This window comes from Apis cerana, linkage group LG10, assembly GCF_029169275.1.
Source record: "Apis cerana isolate GH-2021 linkage group LG10, AcerK_1.0, whole genome shotgun sequence".
Classification (NCBI taxonomy): Eukaryota; Metazoa; Arthropoda; class Insecta; order Hymenoptera; family Apidae; genus Apis; species Apis cerana.
The window spans coordinates 806,895-834,453 of record NC_083861.1 but is presented as its reverse complement, the minus strand read 5'-3'; the positions used below and the strand labels follow the sequence as shown (position 1 = coordinate 834,453).

The window sequence follows — 27,559 nt, the reverse complement described above, 5'->3', positions numbered from 1 at the left end:
ATATATCTTTTCATCTGGTGTGATTCCGGTCAATTCGAAAATGAAAAATGAATTTGAAAAATAACCATCTGATAATTGATAGATAAAACAGGGTAAAAAATGAAACGGAAACGAGCGTAGAAAATTGTTTTATAGAGAAAGACAGTGGATCAAATTGTTTCTTTAAGATAAGAGCTGCGATAAACGGGAAAAGCATGATATCATATTCGCACGGAATTTATGGATATTATATGATTAATTCCAAAATAGAAACGTATTTCATGGAATGAAGATTAAATTTTAAGTTCAGAAATTTCAGTGATTTGTTGAAGTTGTTTTATAACATTTGGGTGAATTTAAATATTTTGAACTTTCCATAACTCGTTCTAATAACTCAAAGAAGAGTAAAGTTAGTGTAGTGCCATGGATACGTGTAATATGCACAAATGTTGAAGAGACCGATGAATATTTTATTTACGATTTAGTAAAATAAAATTATATACAAACTAAAATTAATTCCTAAATGATTAATATAAATTAATAGATTATAATACTTTCATAAATATATAAATTATAATTACAATATAGATCAATGTTAAGCTATATTAACAATTAGTTAAAATTATTAAAAATAATTTTTATTACTACTTTTTAAACAACAAAAATAAAAATTTTATATATAATTATATTGCATTTTATAATAGATATCCGATTTTATCTATTCATACAGCAAATTTTGCTATTTGCATATTTTTGAGAAATATTTTTTTGCGAGCTAAATAATTTTTTTTAATTCAAATCTTCTTTATTTTCCAATTTTTTTATATTATTTTATATTATTTTTTTATTTTCCAATTTTATAAACAAAAATATTAGATATTCGGTTTTTCTAAATTTTTCTCTATTTCACAAATTAGTTTCTTCAAGAAAATTGAATAATTTGAAAATTTACCAAATAAGAAATTCAGCGAAGAAATTTTATTTGATGCTTTTTACTTATTCTCTCATGTATGTATATTCTCGTATAAAATAAAATAAACTTCTACCAATAATCCACTCGTACTCGAAGATCAATAGAATTTTTTATTCTTACTTTATAAATTTAATTTTATGAAATAAAAATATTGCTGCTTTGTTGTATTATTAGTTACCAATATCTTATATATCCTATATCCAAGTATCCTATATATATAGATGAAAGATGCAAAGAAGGAAGAATCGAAGGAAAATCCGTCTGTTCTTGTCAGATGATGGGCGAAATTGATCGAATCCACTCAACAACGCGATCCTGTGCACCGTAATAATTATCACCATGCTCAATTACGTCCGATGCCGCGCCATTCGTTCGTGAAATCCTTCATTTACTCGTCCTCTCAATCAGAGGCTTCGTCCCTGTAGCCCTGTCCTACAATTTTAGAGTGAACGTCATCTTTTGTATTACCTAATATCGTTTGCTTTTTAAAGTAATAATGCGATTAGTATAAAGTAAAGGGAAAAAAAATTTATCATTGAAAAAAAGTTTGTTCAACTTTTAATTATTAGAGATTGAAAGTTACATCGGATTTTTTTTGAGACTTGTCAATTAATAATTTTAGTCGAGATACAAATTTTCATTTTCTTGTAGAAATTTAATTGTACAATTGTCTGATTTTTTTCAATATAAAATATGAGATGATAAATGTTTTGTAATTTAAATCGCAATCAAATTTAAAAAAGAAAGAATTATTTACTTAATATGTTTAATATGTTAATACGAAATAATTTAAAATAGAATTATAATACAAATTTCGATTTTTTTGCAAATATCTAATCATGCTTATAATTTTCATCAATCTCTATATCGAACTAGACACGATAATATTCCACACTTTTTAGAATATAAATGTTTCTTTGCATAAATTTGAATTAAAATACATCAAACATTCTCTCTTAAAGAAAGAACCTATCTAAAAATTCTAATTATTATTAAATTTATTATCAAATTCTCAATCTATTACATAATTAAATAATTTCATCAAAAAATTATTTCTATAAAAATCCAAAATATCTCGAATAATCGTATTTCAAGATATATCATCTCCATCGTCAAATATGTCACGCTAACTCTTTTCATCATCCGAGCGGTATTCCTCGCGAAACGTCTTCGCGCGAAGTTCATTCTCGAGTGAATTTCACGACAGAAGGGTGCCTGAACTGTCTCACGAGGCAAGACGGCTTAATTGTCTGGGCGTCTCGCGAAATTTACTCGCGGTTACGCGCACCCTGTCTCGTCGACGATCCCCGGCAAGGAAATCACGTAATTAATACGCCTCCAAAACGTCACGGATCCAACTTGGAGTTACGCGTTTAGAAGCGGCAAACGTTCTTCAGGAATGCGGAAGACGGATAATTTCAGTGCCCATTGTGCGTAGGTACTCTAGTCGAAAAGCGTTAATAGTATCCCTCGTCAAAGGGAAGGGAAACGGTATTGTTGATTGGATGGAACGAGCGTTCATTTAGTCTGTGAGTGAGTCTATTACGATGATAATATGTCTTTTATATTTTTGAAAGAAATTTCTTTCCAATGAATTTCTTTCTGCTTTCTTACATTATTATTTTTTTTTTTTGTTTCTTTAAGTTTTATAAAGAAATACTTTTGAGAGGAATACAAAAAGTTTTTTGAATAATATTCGAATAAGTTTTTTTTTTTAAATCGATATCTGAAGATACTCTTGAACTCTTTTATGACGTATTTGTCATATAATATCAAATAATCGTTATTTTATTACATCAAGTTTATACGGTAATTATAATATTATTACGTTGAACAATCATTTTGATTATCATTTAATGAAATTTATTATCTAATGAATTTTGGTTATATTTCGTTATTTTGATTTTGAATTTGGCTAATGAAATTTTGACCCTTTTATGACAAGTTCTGGTTAATTATTTCATAACTTTCAAAAACGATGTAACATGTTAATATATTCCAAATACTTTGAAGGATCTATTTTAAGAGGATAAAACAAATATAACATAAATTGATATATAAAAATGTCAATTGAGATTTATTTCTTAAGTTTGCATTAAAGTAAAATAGAGATACAACAAAATGGCGATAGAGATAGAGCTTCATCTTGATTAATTTCGAATTATTGAAATATATTGAAATATATTACACATTATTAACAAATGTTAAATTATTTATTAACTTATAACTTAATAAGTAAGCTTCATTCGATATTTTGTATACAAATTATTGGTTGTTATCTATTGAGCTCCTAAAGATATTTCACGAATATAATATTTTATTAATAGCTAGACTGTATAAATAAACCACTATACTTTTGATCAAAATTCCATATATTTGATAGAAAAAAAGAAGAGAATCGTTAAAATTTATTAAAATACATAAATGAAATAAAATAATATTCTCAATTTATTCAAACGAATCATTATTTCTCTCATCTCTCACCGAAAAAATCAAAAACTAAAAGAAGAGTGCAGTTAATTTTCAATAACAGTTAATTTTTCTAATATTTCCTGATATGATTTTTTATGATTTATAATTATATAAATAATTAATAATATTATATATATATAAGTATCAATTATCATTACTTTGAAGAAATCCTAGAATAAATGGACAAATAAAGTCTAGCAACGAATTCTAATAGGATTGGAAAATATTGATTCTTATATTCGTAGATACTCGATAATTCTAAGAACTTTTCATTAGATTCTTTTTTCCTCGTATTCATCTTTCCTCTAAGTTTCTCCTTTTGTCTAAAAATTTTTATTGTTTTATCTCATATACTGTGAAATTCTTTTTTCGTTTACTAATATCTACATCTCATGTGATACCATTATAAGAAACTAGAGTTAGAGTTTCTAAAAAAAAATTTTAAAGAATATTATAAAAATTGAGTGCAATGTAGAAGATTCATTAAGAGCAAAATTGCTTTTAAATCAGTATTAAAGAATATTCCTTATAAATAACAAGTAGCTATGCGATAATTCGACAATATTACTTTCATCAACAATTTGCAACAAAAAAGTTTTTATATTATTAGATCATCTATCAATTATTATGAAATTTAAAAATTCTTAAAAATACCTTATTTAGAAAAATTTTTTCAGAAATCTTCTTAATCTTTGATAAAATTTGAGTGAAATTTTGTAATGATAAATATAATTATACAATATAATGTAAAAATATATTGCTTAATAAAATACAATTCTAAAATAATCATTTCTATTGCTTTAGCTACTGTCATAAATTTTATGAACGCCGTGCGTTAACAAATTTCTTTTCCCATTTTAAAAAAGAAAAAAAATGAAAATATAAGTTGAAACAATTTGTTTCATAAATCACGAGAGTCGAATAACAAACGAAGATGCAGATGTGGAAGGTAATAAAAGAGGAACAAGTAGAGCGGAATTTCGAAGAGAGGCGGCAGCGGTGTGCTCGAAAATAATTGTTCCATCGGTGGGCGGAACCGTTTTAAAGGATCTTTTTTTCGCTTGTAAAATGCCGGTGGGAAGAAGGCTCGAATAGCTGACGGTATCGTGGAACAAAGGACAACGCGAAGCGCAAGGCACTCGGTGAAATTCCGCTTTTCTCGTTGTTCGTTGCTCGTCTTAGCCGCTAGATTAGGAGCTTGTTTCCCTCGTGAGCTCGTCTACACGGGATATAAAGCATTGTGAAGAGTAGGTAACTATCTCATCCTTGTGTTGTCATGGACGAGGAATACCGAGTTAAAAATTTTCTAAAGGCGCACTTCACTTACGTTGTTGTACACCCTATTTGCTGCCAAATTAAAGACACAAGTGCACAAAATTTTTGTGTTATATTTCTGCATTATGTGATTGCTCAAATTATTATTATTATTATTATTATTATTAAATAATTGATAATGTATTGATTTATTTGATATTATTTGCCTTTGAGATATTTAGTCTTTATAATTAGAAAGATTTCTTCTTTATGATTTATTATTCTATAATAATTTATCAAGAAAGCATTTTTTTATTGATTGAAAAAATTTATAAATATATCTAAGTGAAAATAAATAAAAATATATAGTATATAGGAATATATATAAACTTTTTCTTTTCATTGATGTTTTAATATTTCATTATGCAATATATTGGAATTTTCATTATTCGTGAAAATAAACACTAATAATTGAAACAACTAATCTATAACATGCTTCAAATATATTTACTTATTGAATGTTTAATTATAAATTGAAAATATACTTAATCTCTTCATATGATTAATTTATTTGATATTAAACGAAAACTCGTTAAATAAAATTTAGAATTACAAATCAAAAAGAATGTTAAAACAATGATGAAAATATTTATATTATATAAGGATTGTCTGTTTATTAAGTTACATGAAAGAAATGCCATGTTTTGTAATATATTATTCATTGTCCAATATTTTTCTTAAAAATAATCAATATACGAAAAATATTATATTGCGTTATTTTTTTTAAATAATATAATGATTCTTATAGATTTTTTTTAATTACATTTAGGAGATTTCAAAACGATTTTCAATTTTTTAACTAGAATGATATACAATGATTTTCATACAAGATTGGATAAATAAATCAATGAAAAAAATGCAATTACAAAAAAAATTATATGAAATATTATTTTCTCTATATTTTACATTTTTTTCTATAACTATTTTCGAAAAAAACATTGAATAATAATAACGTAAACATTCTATTATATAAATAATATTAAATAATAATATATATTACTATTAAAAAAACGAATCTTAATTGATAACTATACGCCATAAACCTCCGCCATAAACCAAGTTTCAAAGTTTTCATCAAAGTTCTCCATAGTTAATTCTATACAGCAACGCCATCTTGGATTAAACTCTCGAATCCCAAAATATGTATGCTATATATTATCACGCTATCGTATTAGTGCAAAATATCCTTAGGTGAATCGAAGCTAAGAAAATATCGAGACACGATTTGATTCAATCGATAAATTCCATATGTTTCCGCGCAGAAATGGAACAACGAGTTGGAAACTCGAGGTACTAGAAGTGGAAGCGAATTTCTCGTTTCCTCGAACGAAGGACGATGCTTGATTTCACGAAGAAATTGCTCGAACATTTCAAAGAAGCAATAAGATTAGAAACTATTATCCATGCTCCTCGTCGTATAATCTTCACCGCGGGCATTCGCGGATCACCAAGTCGTCCTTCGTCATCCGCCATATAACCATTTATTCTTCTCTTCGTCCATCCTCCAGGCGGAAAACGTTCCTCTCCTCTGCGAGGTTCTCCTAGTCGTCGAACGAGCTCAAAGCCCATTTGCAACGAAGAGGAATCGAGGAAGGAGAAAGGACTCCCGCGGTAGAATCGAAAGGCAAGCGTGTAAAGGGGATCAAGGCGATAGAAGCACGAGAAATTCATAAAGCTGTTCTTAAGCCGGCATAGACCTGGAGCGTCAGTCAGTAACCTTTTCGCGCAGAAGCGATTCTCCTTGGCCTCGAGAGGATTCCAGGTGAAGTTCGTTTAATAGTGAACGATGCCATAGCCTGGAGAGTTCAAAGTTCTCTCTCTCTCTCTCTTCTCGAACATCCACATCTCTAATATTATCTCCTTTTTGCCTGTAACAGCCTGAATTCACCAGTTCTACATCGTCCATGTCCTGTCATCGCTCCTGTTGGAGAATTTTCCACGGTCGAATGCCACTTCCGAGTAGCCCTCTTATCGATCTTCTCCTATTCAATAGTTACACGTAGTCTCTGTCTTTCTTTCTCATCCCCTACGTATCTACGAGAATCCGCCAGCTCTTTGTCTTTGACTAAAGACTAGCGGAGCTGTATACTCTCTCGTCGTTGGTCGAGATAACAGAGAATTATGCGCGGCAACAATCGACTATGGAATATGAATCGAATATGAAGTATGTATTTACTGGTCGCGGATTCGCGTTGCATTGGAATCGTCGGTGAAACGTTTTGGGTGAAGAAATTCTGACAGATTGAGAGGTGAGAAAGAATTAGCATTAGTCGATTGAGGTTAATGGAGATCGAGTTGTTTCTTTTCGAGGCATTCAATTTAATTGAATTTCATTTTAACGAATTAATTAAAATGATAAAGTATTGTGCTTTTCTATGTGGTTGTAAATAATACAATTTCAAAAATTCAATTCTCTTGACGTGAGAATATAAATTCTAATAATAATATCCTATAATATTGGAGTCCATTCAACAGTTAAATTATTAATTTTATTATTGTTGTTATCGAATAGGGATATTTTAATTTAAATAATTTTTTGTTTCCAAAACCCAGCATGATTATTATTATTTTATTTTATTGCTCGTACCGTACTCGGATATACACGATTTTCGCATAGTCATTTCAGAATTGCTTATTATTTAATATTAATAACAAGGTGTAATTAAATTTATTTTTTTTTAATCTTGCCAATTCTCCTCTGTCGAATTAATTTACACGTATTATATATGAATACTAATTTCATATTATAATAGAATTTTATTAAACAAACATTAATTTGAAATACATATTAATAATATATGTTTATTCATCTTCTCTTTATTCTTTTCGAATTATAATTTCGAAATAATGGTTGAGTGCATTACAATACAATTACTTAGTAAGTTAGTCAAGAAATCGTTTCTCGCAATGCTATAATAAATCGAGATCAAGAAAAAAATTGTTATTTTCATTTCCAAATAATTTACTGTAAAAATTCATCGATCTAAACTTTCATCATCTTCTAAATTTATTCGGATTTTATCAATTTTAAACTTCATTTGTAAGATCAATCGATGTTATTAAGATATTCTTCCTTTATTCTCCTAATTTCGAACGTTTACGACCAAAGTTGAAATTCAACGATCCAACTTTGACGATTATCGATGTTACGATTGTATTCGTAATTTGGACGTTGCTCATCTTGTATACCAACCATTTCGTCTTATATATTATATATCCAATTTCGATTCTCTTTGAAAAAAAAGAAAGTCCAAGAATTCGGTTTCAATTTCTTATATAAATTTTTTTCAAAATCATTTTTCTTCAAAACGAGAAAAAGTTGCTTTTTGTAACACGGCAAAATGTCGTGAAGAGACGTGTGCCAAGAAAACGAAGGGAACCATCATTATTTCCACGAAGTGGAAAGGTTTACGACTGTCCATCAAGATCTCGAATTGCTCCGGACTGAAGTTTTCGTGGAAAAGCAAGTTTCGCAGGAATACGTAATTTCGCTCTGTGAAACAGCAAGTCGTAAGCACCTCGAGCCTCATCACTGTATTTTTCTTTCTTTTTTCTTTGTCTCTTCGTCTTCTTTGTTTTCTTATTATTAGACTTTTTTTTGTTAAAAATACTCGTAAAATTGACTCGTAAAACTGAAGAAGAAAAAATTTTTCTGATTTTTACCAGAAAATATACAGAAAATCTCCTAAAGATTCTCAAGATGAAAATGTTGATTAAGATTAACTCAATATATATCTTGAAATTAATTTTTTTTAATAATGTATAACTTAGATTCTATCGATATCTACTTTTTTATTGATTAATTTATAGGATTATTTTATATGTAGCAAATTCAACTATTATGATATCTTTTTTAAGGCAAATACGTATCATTCATTATCTGATTATATTTTTTTACATTGTATATAGACATAAGTTTTCGTATCACAAATCAAATCGATCAATCTTATTTTCTAAATTTTTTTTGTTAAAATTTTGAAAAATCTTAATAAAAAAATAATTAATTTTTACTGTTTTTAAGTTTCAAAATCAATTCATTTTTTCTTTGCATTATGATTAAATAATCAAATAACATTTTGAAATTAAAGAATCAAAGAATTAAAAAAGTAAAGTAAAAAAAGTAAAATAAAAATTAAAACTTGTTTTCCTGCATGATGTGGAATCGAAATTGCTTGGTTAATATTCATGAGATTCAGAGTTTGTTTCGTCTTACTTAAAATATACGATGATTGGCTAAAAATAAATGATAATTTTCTAATTAACGACATTTCAAATGTTGACTTTCATTTATACACTTTCTGACGAGAAACGATATATGGACTGACGTGAGATCTTTGAAATTTTCAGAAAAGATCACAGAATCTCCTCCAAGTTCAAAATTTAGTATCTGATATCATTACAAGTTATTGCTAAATAACCTTTCGGAAATACCGAGTTTATAGCACGTCTTTACTACTGAGCATTAAGAAAATTAAAAATTTGAAATTGCATCTGGAAGTTGTTGCAGCTAAAGTTAAAAGTTAATGTTTCCATTCAAAAATAATCGTCCTTCACGATCGTGTTATAGAGGTTATGAATAATAAAATACGCATTTTATTTTTTAGTAGAAAACCTTACAATAATAATAAATAGAAGAATCAAAAAATTTGAGGAATATCATGTAAAATATACATAAATACATAATATAGACTTTACAGAACTTTTGATTTTATTATTTTTTTTAAATTAAAATCGGCTAATAATATGAGATAACTGAGTGTTACTTCTAAAAGAAAATAATAAATATAATTAAATCATTAATAGAAAATATACAATTGATGTATAAGCATAATAGATAGCATTAAATATAATACAACAATAATTAGATAAATAATTTATTTTGTTTTGTAATAACTGTGTAAATTGTGCTTTTTTAAATACGATCATGATGGATCCATAAATATTGTGTCTATAATTCGACTTCAAAATCTTCAAAAAATTTTAATTATATAGCCATCGATCAAATATTTTATATTCGCCATTTTACTTTTTTTTATTATATTACAATTCAAAAATATTCACAATGAATATTTCAAATCTTCATTTCAAATATGCTAAAACTGATAATTACTATAATATAATTAAAGCTTACTTTAATAAGCACTCATTGAATTTTTTGTTACAGCCAAAACATAAAATATCTACTAAACAAAACAAAAATAACTATTAACAGCAATTGTTATGGAAGAATATTTTAATATATAGTTATAATATCCAAAGTATAATTATTATCAAAACTGCGTATACATCAAAACGTTACTATCTCATGTTTCTATCCTATCTCATATTCATGCTTTTTTCTCTAAGCTAGAAGATTCTACATGCTCGTTTATACCGGAATTAGGTAATATAGCACTTGCGACGCAACATATTTCAAACAGATTGTAATATTCAACTTTCAAAAACGCAAATGACTTATTTCCATTCCAAAAATGACACGAGTTTAATCTTAATCACTCCATATACCACAGCTGGGCTATTCTAAAAAATGCAAGTTACCTCATTTTGCCAAAAATTTAAAATTCACCTGCCTTCTCTCCAAACCATCAAACCATATTTTGCACAAAGCACAAATTCACCATCCCCTCCTTAAACAAGGATACCTTACTCGTAGTTGTGAAATCATACTGAAATTGACGATTCCCTAATTATTTTGACCAGCTGGCGTCTTCCTCTCGTCAAGACCGGCGTTATTGTTTGACTCTCTCTAATTAAAACCGCGCAACTTTCCAAGAAGTCGCGATTAAACGAAATCCTGTTTGGAATTCAGAAATTTCAGGGGCCAACATTTCTCTCCTCGTTCCAACCGTTTTGAGAATTTTGAGAGAATTTAAGCCGAGGTGCCGAGCCCAATAATTTTCAAGTGGCGTCCTCGAAACGGTGTCTTTGAATCTCCATTTTTTTTTGCGAAATTTCGGGAAAGAGTTAAAGTTCCAACGCGATCCTTTCTTCGAAATACCAGGAACACGTTGCGCCTCCGCTTTTGCAGCCTTTCCTTCGTCTGATACTGTATACCGTGTCGTGGAAAATATGAAACGATTTAGGTACTTTATGCCCCAGTTTACCGGGAACACCTGTGCGCTTGAAGTTGAAGCCTCCATTTCATTTTTTGGCTGGCGATATTTCTTTTTTTTTTTTTTTGGACTGGTGTAGTGCCTCCAAAAGGTTGTGTGGGAGTGATTTAGGGAAGAAGCAAGTGTTTGGATATATTGGATACCAAAGTTCTTGCGTTTTAAGAGAATAATTGAGCGAAAATTGTTAGTATATGTGAGATATTTATTAATTTTTTTTATATAATAAGGAATGTTTAATCAGATATATATATTATAGGAAACTATATTTACTAAAGAAATAATAATGAATACTTTTCGTGTATTTTATCAATAAAAGAATATTTACAACTAATAAATATTAATGCTTTATTTTATTATCATTGATCTTCCTTTTTTTTTAATAAAAGCTTTCTATACTATACTGTAGAATCTATTAATCTTGTACTCTTTTTATCGATAACTCTTCCGTGTTTCTTTTATTCAAATTCGATGGATTTTTTCTTATTTCCACATTGATTTAGTATTTCTATAGGGTCAAATCTATTGACCTAGAAAGTATTTTGGATCGTTATCAAAATTTAATCCTCAGGTTAAATTATTATTCGTATAAGATAGCAAATAATCACTGAAAATATCAATATAATTGTTGATATTGATTTATGATTTCATTTATATAATAAATTGAACATTATTGAAATAAAAATTATGTTTTAAAGCTTAATAAATTTCATATAAAAAACTTCTTGAAAAATGACTGCACATTTCTTTATTTATACATGCTCAATACATATATTATTTGTGTATTATTTTGAAATATCTAAAATAAAACGATATTTATTTAAAAGCAATTACCTAATCAATTAAACAATAATAAAGCTATATTTATTTAATACTTTGTTAATACATTCATTGATGTATCATTATTTATACAACTATGCATTGTTTTGTACAAAGATAATTGAATTGGAATGTCTATTTAGAGTGTAAACATACATATAAATCGTTCTATCAAATTCTATAAATTATTTAATGAAAACGAGCATAACGAATATGAAAAAAAAAATATTTAAAACGATAAATTCATTTCTAATTAAATATCGTAGAATACTTTTTTCAAACTAAAAAAAAAATGAACGAACGTATCAAGTTCTCATATATCAAGAATAGTTGAACGAATTTTAATCAAGGACAATTATCGTTCGCACGACCCACGAATATTAAATGGCACGAGGATTAAATTGAACTCGAATTATCTGGTGAGTGAAAAAATTTTTTCCACGATGAACTTAAAAAGCGATGAAAAACTGAAACCGACCAAGAGTGTTAAAGCTCAAACGTTGCAGGATTTTTTTTTTTTATATATCTTTCCCCACCTCCCCTTTAGAATTTTGGCTGTTCTTTGCGCACAAAAGCGTAGGAAATTCAGGCCGAAAAGCTTTTTCATCCGACCACCGATTTCATTTCGCCTATCGTAAAACTAAATTTTCGGTCGAATCCTCTGTGTCTCCTTTGTTTCAGATATAATTGATAAATAGAAGTAATAAAATATATTGAAAAACGATGCTGCTCCATCGAACAATAGAAATATGCACTCATTTCTTCCGAATGAGAATCTAGGACAAAAATGGCTCGAAATAGGAATACTGATAGTGATTTTTGCTAAACAAATAAATATGGAAAAAAAAAGAGAATTTTCGAAAATTTCCATTTTTGAAACATTCATCGATAGATGAAAATTATGATAGAATGAATTCTATTAAAAACAAAGCTTATCTTGAAAAAATATACGAGATTCACATTATTATTGTGAGAAACTTCTTCTCGAAAATGGTTAATATATAAAAAAATTGTATTTTTTATAAATAAGGTAATAATTCTTATATTTTTAAAAATTCTTTTTAAGGATTTCAAGCTAACTTTCAAAATTTTTAAATGAAATAGTATAAATTGTTTTATATCATATAAAATCATATTTTAAGACAAATTCAATGATTATGTAAGATATGCAAGATTATGCAAGACCAGAAATGAGACAAATAATTTCATAATATTTTATCCATTAATTTATTTTATTAACAAAGATTCATAATTTTAAGTATTACCTTTCAAATATTAGTTTCAAAAATTTTACTTATAATAATATTTGTTTACATTTGGCTTTCTATAAATATATGCATACATTATCTATAATTGGAAGAAAAATTATTATTTTATATGTAATTTCATTCTTAATAAGACAAATTGATGAATTTTTCAATGACAAATTAATAGTATTATGAAATGATTAAATTATTTGTTTCATTCATGATTTGAAGATCATTGTATGAAACATATTGAATCTATTTTAAAATATAATTTTCACTGTATAAAAGAATTTATAATATTCCATTTGAAAAATTGAAGATCACTTTGAAATTTAAAAAAAAATATAATCACAAAAAAATTATATGAATACATTATGTTGTTTGATCATAATACATCTTTCTCCTTTGTCATCAATGTTAATTATTTCGAAAAAAAAAAACGTTGAACAAAAATAACATCCTGAATAACAGTCAATATTTGATTTTTTCTTTATCACAAAGAAAAATTCTCGTTTGATAACAATATTAATGAAATATCAATAATATATTTCCATATGTTTCTCGTGAAACTTTTTATATATCTATATTTCTAACTAGCTAATTATCAGCTTGTATCAATTTTTATTACAATTGTTGTATTACAATACTCGTCGAACAGAGACACGGTACGATCTCTTTTACACAAATTATAATACAATCTAAACACCGTGAGCCGGTAAACGTCTTAATTAGAAAGTCAAGTTCCGGCAGTCGGAATGCATGGACGCGAATTTGCTCCTAGGGCGAGACAACAACCGCCATAATTCGAGCTAACGCTAATTTAAGAGCGATATTTCAATTCTAAGGTGACACGGAGAAATTACTTCCTCGTAGAAGTCCTGGTTAGATGGAAATTAAGTTCCACGCAAATAGAACATAGCGGCCTCGTAAATGCGAACGAATTTCCTTCTCTCCAGTTTCTCTCTCCCTTTTCTTCTTCCTCTTCCTCCTCCTCCTCTTCTTCTTCTTCTTCTTATTTCACGATCTTGCTTCCAGCTTTATTACGAGCAGTCCCATTGCGAAGAAACGATCTCACCGACAGCATTCGCAAAAATCAACGTTATCGCAGCTTTCTTTCCAACGCTTTTGCGGACGATTTCGCAGCAAGAAGATAAAGATGGAAACTGAAATATTAACCGATACACGGAGCGAACGTTGCTATCTCTGGAATTTTTTTTCAAAAAAAGAAATGAAAAGAAAAGTATCTTGCCCCATACTTCGCTTGGAAAGTGTTTGGATTTAAAGCTGACACGCGAGCGAGTTTCCTGCATAACTTCTGCCCGACGATTCCCGTTCGCTCGTCCCCTTATTCTTTCTTAACTCGATTTTGTTGCTAGAAAGTTTGCCGGGTTTACGATGTGGAACAATCGATACGTTTGATTTATCGTTTCTTGTATGAAGAAAAGAGGCATGTTTTTGATTCGATTATTTAAAACTTTGAATAACATATCGTAAAAAAAAAAGTGATTTAGAGATTTAGATATTTGAATTTTTTTTGAGATATAAAGTTTCTATTAGAAAAAGATGAAAAAGATAGAAATATTTTCTGATATCATTTTGACGCGAATTAAAATGATTTATCAAATAGTGTCGTCATTAAAGAATCACAATGATAATATTGTTTTAAACTAAATTTTCGTTCGTAATGTGTCAATCGATAGGTGTATATAGCACAATTTATATAGAATGCTTTAGAAAGAAGAAAAATTTTTCACCTAATATATCGGCCACGAAGAAATATAATTATCGTGATAAAATGTCAATTCGAAATAGAATCATTCTGAATAAAAAGAATTCGATCTCGTGGCATTGACAAAAGAGATCTCAATGTCCGAATTTTTCTCGGTCGCAGAGCTATCACGGAGCCCAAGAAAGGCCACTATTAAACCCGGAGAAGGAAACGGAAACACCTGGATTCTTCTTTGAAATCCTTACCCTTCGGGAATTCCTCCGAAACCCTTCGATTCTCCCTTTCATTCAGACTGGAACGTATTCAATCCCCATGGCACACCCTCGAAAATCAGCCCTCTTCACAGGCTCGAACGAGCTAGTGGGAGTATGAACGGGATAATAAGGTCTTGGTGCGATCACATTCCGGAACAAGAGGGTGGTTTCAACCCTGACCATTCACCGGCACGTTTACCACGTGTAATTATCCGGCATGTCCGAGGATAGACAGGAAGTCGTTGCTCGACTACATCCGTATTTTCCTTCCATCCGTGTTCACACACAAAAAGTAACGCTGTTGGAACATTGTCGACGCGTGTTTGAAATTTTTTTTTTCTCTCTCTCTTCGTGAAATTGTTAAAAGAGATATTTTTGTTCTCTTTAACGCAAGGAAGAGAAAACGAGCGTTCGCCAAAGTTGGTTTTTTCGATAAAATCGTGAATTATTGGTAGTATAGAATAGCAATATTTGCTTTGAAGGGTGTTTTTTTGAGAGTGAAAGAATTGTGGGATGTTTTCGGAAGTGGAATACGTTTTCGAAAATTCCCATATATTCTATTCCCAGTGTAAAAGTTTCCTTTCGTTTGATGTTCGTAACGCAATAAATCGTTTCGAAACGAAAAATCGACGAATAAGAATTCGTAGAAATCTTTTCAACCCCAATGCGATTTTTCTTCGTCAAGGAGAATCTCGACAACTGCACTTTTTTCTATTTCTGAACAAAAACGTAATACGAGTCATTTTGATCCCATCCTTTTATAACAATCAATCACATATTCTAAATTCGGTTCTTATTGTTATTTCGAAAAATTGTTTAAAACAATTAATACATATATACGTATAATAATATATACGTATATAATATACTTTTGAAAAAATAAAGTTAAACAAACATAAAAATTGATTTCGATTGAGTTTTTGTATTAACCCTTTGCTTTTCAATGATGATTCTCAGATACCACTTGGATCCATATGGCAATTCGAACGGAGATAATATTTATTTATCTTTGATTTTTCTAAAATATCGTTTCACGAATAAATTCCTAAACTCTTTATCTATAATCTTATAAAGTATCTTATAAAGTATAGAATAATATACTATCGAATGGTTAGATTTTCTTATCTCAAATTAGACCGTGATCGCGGATCGAACATTTTCCGCGTTAGCTCGAGTTTGACAATCGTAGGAATAGAAATATTATTTTCAAAGTTTTTGAGTTTTGTAAGCATGGAATATGTAATGAAATTAATTCGAGCGAAGATGAGTTTGATTTTTCGTTATTAAATAATGAATTAAATTATTTTTATTCATCAAGAAATTGATAAGAAATAGAGAGAAGCAAAATAATGATGAAAATAGAAATGTATAAATAAAAATAATAGATACTAAATGTGAGAACACGTTATTGAAATATTAATTTAAGATGAGTTTTTCATTATTAAATAATAAAATTATTTCTATTCATTAAGAAATTAATAATAGAGAAAAGGAAAATAGTGGCGAAAATAGAGATGTACTATAAGAAGAATGAATGAAAAATAAGAATAATAGACAGTGAATGTGAGAACATTATTGGGATTGTAAGATTTGATCTCAATAAAATAAGAAAGATGAAAAATATCAAATGACATTTTATCGTGATACTTGATACTTGACAAACCGAGGATGCATCTTGATAATTATGTTATTATTAAAATATCACACAAAATATAGACTTTAATATTTAACAAATTTTCTTTCTTTACATTTAAGATACATTTAAGATACATAAAATATTAGAATATAAAAGTTTTATATATTAATACGTGTGAAATCATTTTAAGTTAGCTAAGAAATTCAGAAAATCGTCTGCAATTTGGCCGAGTGAAAAAGGCCTGAAGTGCAAAGAGTTAAATTATAAATAATACAACGCAATACAATAATTCAACAAAGAGACTTCACTTTCTTTTCATCTAATCTTTTCATCTTCATCTAATTTCAATTAATAATATAATAAATGTGCTTTAATCAACATTTTTATATATCAATTTTGTTTTAACTATCTATCACGAAATATTAATATTCTAATAATAATTCTTCTAATAATAATGTTTTCATGTAAATAGATACTGTTCGCATTCGCAATAGTATTGTAATGATGAACGCTTGTTAGGTGCATGTATATATGTGTCGAATGCTTTTTAGACTGAGATGTATATTCGTGTGTTGAAGCTAGTATTTGTGACCGTTAAATAATAAATAGATTGTATTATAAATATTTATAGAAAAGTTGGGTCTCTCATAGTATATGAGATATGTTACAGTAATAGTCAGAGTATAATTACAGAGAAACTATCTATTTGTCGTATCAAAATTCGACGTGTTCACAACGAATACTAATTAGATTCTCCCCAAGGTAAAGTTCGTGCCATCAGAAAATCCCTTTCTCGATTTAATGGGGAGGATCGCGAGTTCCCAGTGGGGTACGAGAATAGCTAATAAGATCTCCCTTGCGATATTCTCAAATTCCTCGAATTAATCCGATCTCAATATCGCGCAATGATGATAAGAATTAATCGTATATTTGTCGTAAATTCTTTAGGAATGATATTAGATGTCTCTGAAGTAGCTGTGTCTATATATGTCAACTTGGATTGGGATATCTTAATTTATATATAAATTCAAATATCATTTTCTCAAAAGTAACGTTATATATAAACAGCATCATCCTGGAATCTTTGTTTGGTGAATTTGATGAATGAATTTAGTGGGCAAGGGGAGAAAATTCCACAGATGATATAATAATAATAATGTGATAAAAAGTGAAAAATTAATGTAATAATATAAGAACATAATGATTATAAAAATCCGTAATTCACGACACAAATGAAATCAAAGAAATTGTAGCTCGAAATAAAAAGAAAAATAAAAAATAACGAAATTGTATGGAAAGCTTGGAAAATTTTTGAGTTAAATTTGAATATTTTTTTTAAATATAAAATTAGTTAATTTCTTATAGTATATCAATAAATTGTTAATAGAATCTGAAAATAAACAAATAATACAAATGAATACATTTTTTTTTTATTTAAAAATTAATTTAAAAGAAAATCGAATTTATTATTTAATTATATTTAAATTTATTCATGTTTATATGTTCAATCTTGATTTTTTCAAAAACAAAAAACTTACATGACAATTTTTTTAACTTGTACATTTATTATTTCTTTTCTTATATGGAATAATTATTGATAATTTATTAATATCCAATCAAAAATTAATTAATTTCATTTGTAAAAAATTTTCTCAAACTTGAAAACTAAGCTTTATATGAAAAAATTTTTATACATATTTCATTTTAAAAATATAAAATTTTCATCACCTCATTTACCATCGCATAATTCTGTATATTACAATAACAGAGATGAAAAATTCGTATTACCGATTCATCGATGGAATTAAAATGTTCGAGATACTAAAATAAAATAAATAAATAATCTCTCTTTTTGGAGGGAAAAAAAGGAAGAAAAAAGACAGCAACGAAATTTATTTATTTCAAAAATATATTGTATAACCTTTCCTAAAAGATACATTTTCTTTAAAAAAAAAAAATCGCATTTTTTTCAATTCTTTTAAACAGGGATAAAAATAGATTTTCAAATACAAGAACTGACTAACACTCTACGCTCGATTCTATTTGGTCACGTCCGTTCAAATACCGCGTTCATAAGAGTCTACATCGAAGGATAAGTTCTGAATAAATCATATCGCTATCAAGAAGAGAGAAACACCGCTACAGCTCTGTTTCTCTCCATACTTTCAGAATCCACTAGGCGATATATGTTTATGATGAGGACACAAAGGTAAATCTATTGTGGAAACGAAGTTAACAGAATGATCGCGAGGGAAAGTTTGGATTATGACCGAAAGAAGAACCCTTATGGAAGAATATAATAAGCCCAGAGGGAGCTACCATGGTCCATGATCTTTGTTTCCTGTGGTTCGAATTGGGGAAGTTCGAAGAAGTTCTTTCACACAGCTTCTGATTTTCTATACTATTCTTTGTAATTTTTTATTAATTTTATTAATCAATTTTCGTTTTTCTGTAGAAAAATTGCAGCATCACTAACCCTCAAAGATCTGATTTATTAGAGATGTCAATATCTAGAATATACATATGCATTACATTACATATAAATATAGTTTTATATAATATTATTTAGATAATTTTTAATATATTTAATAATATTATTTTATAAAACAATCTTTTTATGTTTTTTTTATTATTTATTTTTTATTTCAAAAAAAGTTTATTTAGTTTTAATTAAATCAAAAATATTTTTCATATCCTGAAGATAAATTCGATCGATGTTTTGTTTTGAAATATTCAATATATAATTATTCATTAAGTCAAATGTTTCAAAATATTTTCAATGAAAATAAGAACTTAAAAAAAAATTATTCAAATATTTTTTTAAATCGCATAAGAAATTAATGCAAAAGTTACGAACAAAATTATGCAAAATTATAGGAAAATTAATAAACTGTAAATTATATTTCAAATTCTGAATATATAAAATATTTGAAATTTTTGTTTAATTAAAAAATAATATGTTAAATAAAACTTTCGTTAAAATATAGGTAATTTGGAATAGCGATATTTTACTTTCACTTTGTTTATATAATATATATTGATTAAAATTATTCTCTCTTAAAATTTAATCAATATAATAATCATATAAAAATCATAATATTATATAAATATTGATTTTCAGATTTTAATCTCTATAAATTTACTTTTCATTGTTACGATATAATCAATCAATTATTTTTCACAAATAAATCTTAGAATTAAACATAGTTGGTTAATTAATTCATTAATTGAATTCATTAATTGATCATTCTTTTTCCTTTATCATTTAGTAATCTGAATAACGTAACTGAATATTTTAAATTATCTTCATCTTCAATATTCTGAATTAGCAATGTCACATCTTATATTTGCAAAATTCACATAAAATCATAAAATTGGAAATGCAAATTAATAAATTAAATTTTTGATCATATTTTAACTACGATTTCAACGATTGAAACTTGATGAAAACTATGAAAATTTTATTCTTCTACAAATTAAATCAGAAAATATAACAATTTAAATATCACAATTTTTACACAAATTTTCACATTATTCACTTTTACCGTTATCAATCTTTCAAATTAATTCATAACGTTTATAGTTTTTTAAATATTCCAAATTACCAATAATAATTTCCTCTGTAGATTTCCTCCTCTATATTTGCATAAGTAACTCTGAAACACTCAGACATCACTCGTATATGATAAAATTAACTAAATTAACTTTCATCAAAACATTCCTTCCATCCTAATTGCAACAATCATCCCGCAAAATATTTGCATAAAATTCGGACGAAATCGATACTCCCTTTCATAAATTTCCCAAATATTCACGGAGAAATTGCTGGTCCCTGAATATCAGCAATGGAGTACACGAATGTTCCTGGGAAAAGCGGGTGTGGGCCATCGCATACGAAACAACCGATGTCTCCGATGTCGGAACTCGCTTACCCTCCGAGGGGATGGGTATTAAGGGGATGGTGGAATGTTCCTTCATGAATAATTCTCGGTGTCCCTTCGTTGCATTCGTTTCCGCGAACAAGCGGAATTCTGCGTTTCAGAAATCTAGAGGCCGGTTACAGATATGCCTGAACCGATGTCGATCATCGTTTCTACGATATGGTCTCGTCGAAATTCATTCGTTCATTCATCTTCCCTCTCTCGAAAAGGATTGTGATGGTGTAAATAGGACTTAATGGGCTTTATACACAGTACGCTCTCGATGGAAACATCGATATTCTCTTTTCGATCTTCTTGTAAGAAAGGTTTAAAGAAGAAGATCTTGGAGATCTTGTCTTCGTTTTTGGATGTATTCATGCATATTTATTAGCTCTCTATTTTATTTAATGAAGATGTAAAAGAAATTTTATAATCATAATAATATATAATCCCTAATATCATTAGGGATCAAGATCAAGATCATGACAATGATAAATCTAGATTACTTAATAACGAAGAATGCATTGGAAATCGTAAAAGATACGTTGTAAATATTAAATTATAAAAAAAGGCCGCTTTATTTAAAGATCAGCAATCAACGAATAACAATATAGAATTAATTGTCATTAATCTAAGAAAGAGAATAAAAATTATCATAAATTTTTGTATATTTTTATTATATATTCAATTTTCCGTCCCTCTAAATTTCTCTTTGATGTATCCCGACATTACCACATTGCCGACAATTATCGCGCAAATTGCTTAACCTCGATAATTATCAAAGCATTTTCATTCAAAACACTCCATTCGAAAATCCATCGATCCTGCCGGAAACACGCGTGTATCTATCCTTCTTGGCGGAATCGCATCAACGAATCAGACCAATCCTCGATCCAATCATCATCCTGAATGAAGCATCTCCGCTTGTTAACGACGCTCTTGTCACGGTACACAGTCCATCATTAACTGACCAAGTCGCTTCTCCTCCCCTCTACAACCGATCCAATGTTATCGTCGCTTGTTTAACGCTTATCGAGGAGGATGCAAATCACGTAGGGCACCAGCACGAGTTGCGTCGAGCCATTTCGGGTGTCCCGAAGTGTTCGCTAATCGATCGCCGTGTTCGAAGCGTGACGAAGGAAAACGGCTTGTCCCGCGAGCGGTACGAGTTTCACGGGGAAATCCAGGTCATCGTTTTGTAGGATGAAGTAGAATCGATTCGATGGCTCGTGCGACAATTCCATTAATTTCACGTCGGCCCAACGCCTTTTCATCTGGCTACCGAATCTCATTAACTCCTATGGCGGCTACGTCATTCTCGAGCATCAATTCTCACGTTAATTTCTAATCTCTCGTCAAATATCGATTATTTTATTCTTCTTTCTTTTGTAGATATTGTAATTTTTCTTTGGACGCTTGGACTTTTTTTATATAGTTAGATTTTTTTTAAAGGAAATTTGAAGGCTTGATGTTTTTTTTTTTTTTTAATATCAAATAGGATTTGTTGGATTAGAGCGAAATTTAGAAGTTCGAAGGATTAAGAGTGTGTGCTGGTTTTGGTGACGTGTACGAAATTTTAAGCTAGGTTTTAAACTTGTTCGATGTATTTTGATAGAATCCTTTGTTTTAAAATTTTCTCGGGGAGTCAAATGAATGTTTCAGTGAATATATTATCGAACGTTTAATGCCACTTTCAAGCATAATATTTATTAAAAATATGGAAAACTCACGTCACATGAATATTCTTTCGGCTATTAATAAATGTAGAAACGGGTGAAACAAAAATAAAGGCAAACGTTCTTTCTATTATATTATATTTTTGTATCTCACGATGACAAAATAAATATCTATTAAAATAAAGATAAAGATAAAGATAAAAATCAAAAGGTAAAACAATTTGAAAGAAATGTAATATCGACGAAATTCGTATATAAAATATCATTAAAAGGATCAAATTTAATAGGCAAAAATGACCGATCGAATTTTTAGCGTGGAACAAAGTTAAGTTCCATTGGTGTGACGTTATTTTCTCTTAAAGTCGAAATAAAAGTAAATAACGTCGACATGTCGTAATGGAACGTAAATCAAACACGAACGGGACCGGAATAAATAATGTGCGATCGTACGATAAATCGGATGTTCATTCTTATGCACAACAAATTCATATTTCATGATAAATTAATCGTAGCAATTAGTTTAACGCGCGTATAAAACATTATATGCCTTGTGCGTGAACATGGGATAACAGCAATGTCTGAAATATTATCGTAAATAAATTACGAATTATTATGGAAAAAGATATCCTTTTATCGTAATTTTGTCGATCTTTAAATAATGAAGACATATTAATCAAATTTTAAAATAGAAATATAACGTTTGATATTCTATAACTAGATTATTTGCAATTATGTATTTTAAATATATTTAAAAAATCTCAAAGGGAATGCTATTCAAATGATGATAAATCAATCAAATCATAAATTCAAATGATGATAAATCAGAAAAATTAGATTTATATATATATATATATCGAAATTAAATGTTACCAAAAAAGGTAAAGTTGGCTAAATATTCATAACTTAATAACATGTGTGCGAAACGTGAATAGTGTTTCAAAGATAACGTTATCTCTTTCGACAACGTATATAATTAACTTTATCTATTTCTTTTATTTAAATTTATTCTATTTTATTTAAATTTATTTTTTCTGATAATTATTCGTCATTAATCTTTTATTGTGACTCATTTTTATTATAATATAATAAATTACAGTAAGTAATATTTTCTATATAATAAAATAAATTTATTTCTGTTTTTCTTTTTTTTCTTTCTTCTTTTTATTAATCTATCAAGATTAGATTAACTTTTGGTAACATTTATGTGACATTTAATTTGTACAAAAAAATTTATGAAATTCAATTGCATGATGTTCCTTTTAAAAGAAACTCATTCCACGAATTTTATGTATTACATATTTTTTGAACTTAAATTATTCATAAATCCATAAATCTACAATTTAACATAAAAATTCGTTAGAATTTACATACATTTCCTTTTCTCTAATTTATTTTGTTGTAACGACATAATAACATAAAGCATACAAGCTAAATCTTTTTAATCATAGGCAGATCATTATAGGATCTTGGTAGATTTAAAAAATATTGCACGAATCATCAACTATATTATTATCGATACGACAACAATAGTCGTTCAAATATAAATAATCTCGCGTATTTTTCGTCTCGCGACGAAATTCTGCGATACATGACCCGTTAAATAATTCAGGTAACTTCCGATCCCCAATTCGAAGATTCCTCTCTTCGAAGTTATTCAACCGTCCAAATGGAACAATCGGTTCATCAGAAGTTACGTGACTCACGATTTCCGTCGAAGTTAAGCTAACTCGCACCGTACCTCTGTACCTAGATTGAGCGCTGGACGCGTCTCGATTTTTCTCGATATATTATCTTCATTTACCGTGTCTCCGAATAAAATGAATAGAGACACAAAAAATTTTTACCTTTCTAGCATGGGTGAATGAAAAAAGAAAGAAATAAGAAGAAGAAAAAAATAGAAAAGAAAATTCGAATAGAGAAGAAGATTAAAATCAAAGAAGAAAAAAAAGATGTAAATTTGCCAATGATTGAACACGTTCGAAAGTACGCGTCTATCGATTAGCTGTCCCCGGTCATCGGTTCGAGCCATTCCTCATAACGTGGCCTCGCAATCGCGTTACGTGATTTGCATCATCGTCGATAAAGTCAAACCTCGGTTGTATCGACAGAGCGATAATGTCCAAGCTCTTGGACGGACCTTGGCCGATCAATGCTATAGCAAACTACGTGAGAAGAACGGTAAACTTCGAAAGTCAGGGTTCGTTGTTGCAGAGACAAAGCTGGATATATAAGGGATGGAATCGTTATTGTTGACGATTGGGTGGGAAGGTTCCATTTAAGAGTTAGAAGTTAAGAGTTACACGCGACTTTTGTTTCTTTCCCCGGGATAAGAAAAATAGTTGGGAATGGAGTGAAATTTGGAATGGAGTCATGGAGAAAAGTATAGGTGGATGTGTTGAGATGTTTTCCGTTTTTTTGTACATGTTTTTTTTTATTTCGTGAAATATTTTTATTGTATTCAAATGATTTTAATACATAGAGAAAGATGAAACGACATTATTTTTTTATATTCAAAATTGTTTGTTAAATTTTATAGAAATAAATGAAAATTTGTTTTGAAATATTACCTAACGAGAAACGAATAATCTGAAACTAAAACTAGAAAGTGTGGATGTTCACACATACTTTGCATACAAAATATATACATTTTTACATATTTTATATTTTTGAAATGGAAATTTTTTAAAGGAGAATCTTGATGTTGATATGTCATCGTTGACGGTAGTCATAAATTTTAAAGGAAAAGAGTGGCTACGTAAAAGGAGGAAAATTTGTCTGAAATTCTAAATCTTCCACAAGTTTTTTTCTTTCTGTTCGTTGCCGTACGATCTAGATCCCCATTTTAATCTTCCTTCCATGAGGATTCCATTCCATTTTTTACTTCACATGTCTCGCGAGGACAAAGAAAAAAAAACAGAAAAAAAGAAAAGAAAAATACGGAAAAGGCTGAAAGCATAAGCAGAGGTGGCTTTATCGGATTCTCCTTCATTGTTTATCCCAAAGAAAAAACAACAATTCGTCCTGAGAACTTTTTCGAGTCCTGATATAGCACGAGCACAAACGAAATATTTCCCAGATAGCTCTTTTCTTTTTCTCTTCATTTTCCTTCTTTCTTTTATTCGTCTGACGTTTTCAGAAAAAATTACACACACGTGCGGTGGAATAATTAAAGATGATTATCTGACTGGTGTTTGGATACTTTCAGCGTTTCACGCCACATTCATAAAAATCCACGCTTTTTATTCACGATTAATCTCCTGGAAAAGGATAATACCTGTTAGACATTCATATATAGGAATAGAAAAGATACAAAGAATTTTTTTTTATGCGAGTATTTATGAAAAGTTCATTTCACTCGTTAATCTTTCATCAATTGAGATATAGTTAATTTTTTTTTCTCTTTCTTATTTTTAATGCAAATATATTCTTTTATGAAAATTCTTTTTTATTATTTCTATTTTATTATTTGTTTTTATTATTCATCTTTTTCTGATACAAATAAAAATATATATAATTAATTATTATATTTTTCAATGGAAATTGAATTTCAAGAAATTTGTATAGATCATGAAATAAGATCGTTGATCTTGAAAAGAATCTCAATCTCAAAATCAATATTTATGACATTATATATTTACAATAGAATCTTTATTATTATCCGAAAATTCTATCGACTGAACATTTCATTATCCGAACTACACATTATCTTTATTTATAAAAAATAAAATTTAATTTGAAATTGAATACGTTTATTTAATATATATATAATAACATTGAAATGTAATCAATTATTGAAGTGAAATCAAAAATACTTAAAAAAATTAAAAAATAGTAAAAATATAGAATTGACAAAAATATATAATATTAGTAATCTATAATTATTATATAGAAATTAATTAAAAAAAATTATTTGCATTCTTTTATATATTAAAAATTTTTTTAAATTTGTACGATTTCATAGCTTTTTAAAAAGTATAATATTTCTAATTTTAAAGTAAAAATTATTTTTTGTATTAATTTTATTATAAAAAAAATGTATTGTTTTTCTTAAAATATAAAATAATCAAATTAAGAAAAATTAATTTCTTAATATTAACAAATTCTCTTATCTATTAGTTTCAAATAATCATGATTATATTATTATTCAATTAAAATTTGCATATTTCAACAAATAAATTTCACTTCCAAATAAAAAAGAAACTTCTACAGATTATTTAAAGATAAAAAAAAATTCTCATTTTACATAATCACTTTAAATTTAAACCACGAAACAATAAGACAATACATCATCAAGCTCAAAAAACCATCGCGTCAGATTCATTTCCTCCATGAGTTTCGCTCTGCATTGTAATTGGATTCTTACTCCCCAATAAGGATGATCAACAAGGTTGTATCATCCATAACATAAAAATTGATTGTATCATCCATAATAAAAAATATTTAAATTTCTTAAACAATTATTATTTTCCATCTATTTGCTTTTTACACAAAACATAAATAAACTCTGGAATAAAATGATAGCGTATTTTATGATTTTTCAATGTTTCCAGGTTGATGCAATTTATCCAAATTTTATATAAATACTACATGATTTTACGTAATAACATATAAAATATGAAAAATGGATAAAAGAAAATGAAATCGTCGATTTTGAAAAAACCGATCAACAAGTTTTTTTTTGTTTGAAAAATTAAAAAATTTTTGACATATTACTTATCACACTAAGTTCAAAACATAAATCATCAATGGATATAAAATATCGATTTTTACAACATTTACGAAATAATAGAATTAAGTAATTTTTTTTCAATAATTTTTGTTCATTAATATTATTCTTCCTCTGTGAAATCGAATTTAAATTATCATTTTAACTTTTTCTTTTTTTTTGCTGAAATATAAGATTAAACAAATATTTCATTCCATTTTATTATTCTTAAAGTTATTTCATTTTTAATGAAAGACGAGAAGAGAGTTTATAAAAATATACTGATTTATTTTTGTCAAGTAAAAGATTAATAGAGTGAAAATGTATAACTATTTTTAAGAGTTCAACATCAAACATCAAGATAAAATATTTTTCAATAAGTTTTTTTCATATATGTTAAAAATGGAATAACTTCAAAGCGATATATCTGAGCAAAAAAAAAAAAAATTCTATGATGATAAATCAAACCCGATTTCAAAGGGAAAAGATAGTACGGTGAAATTGAAAAAATATTGAAAAAGAATTACTTTCTATATTTACTGTTTCAATGTAGTAAAAATATAGAAAGAAAAAAAATATTTTGTATTCATTTATCCTATAAATCTAAAATGATGAACGATTTTTATAGATTCAATACAGAAGAATATATCAAAAATCTTTTTATTTTTAAATAAAAAGAAATTCGTTGATCTGTTTCTTCAGATATATGCCATCATTTTTCGCAA

The 27,559-nt window shown here is 28.0% G+C and overlaps 1 protein-coding gene across 4 annotated transcripts in view; it reads left to right on the top strand.

Annotated features, from left to right (window-relative positions):
- Positions 1–27,559, top strand: part of LOC108003750 (bifunctional heparan sulfate N-deacetylase/N-sulfotransferase) — a 395,004-nt gene that overhangs the window by 337,027 nt on the left and 30,418 nt on the right. The gene's annotated exons all lie outside the window — the stretch shown is intronic.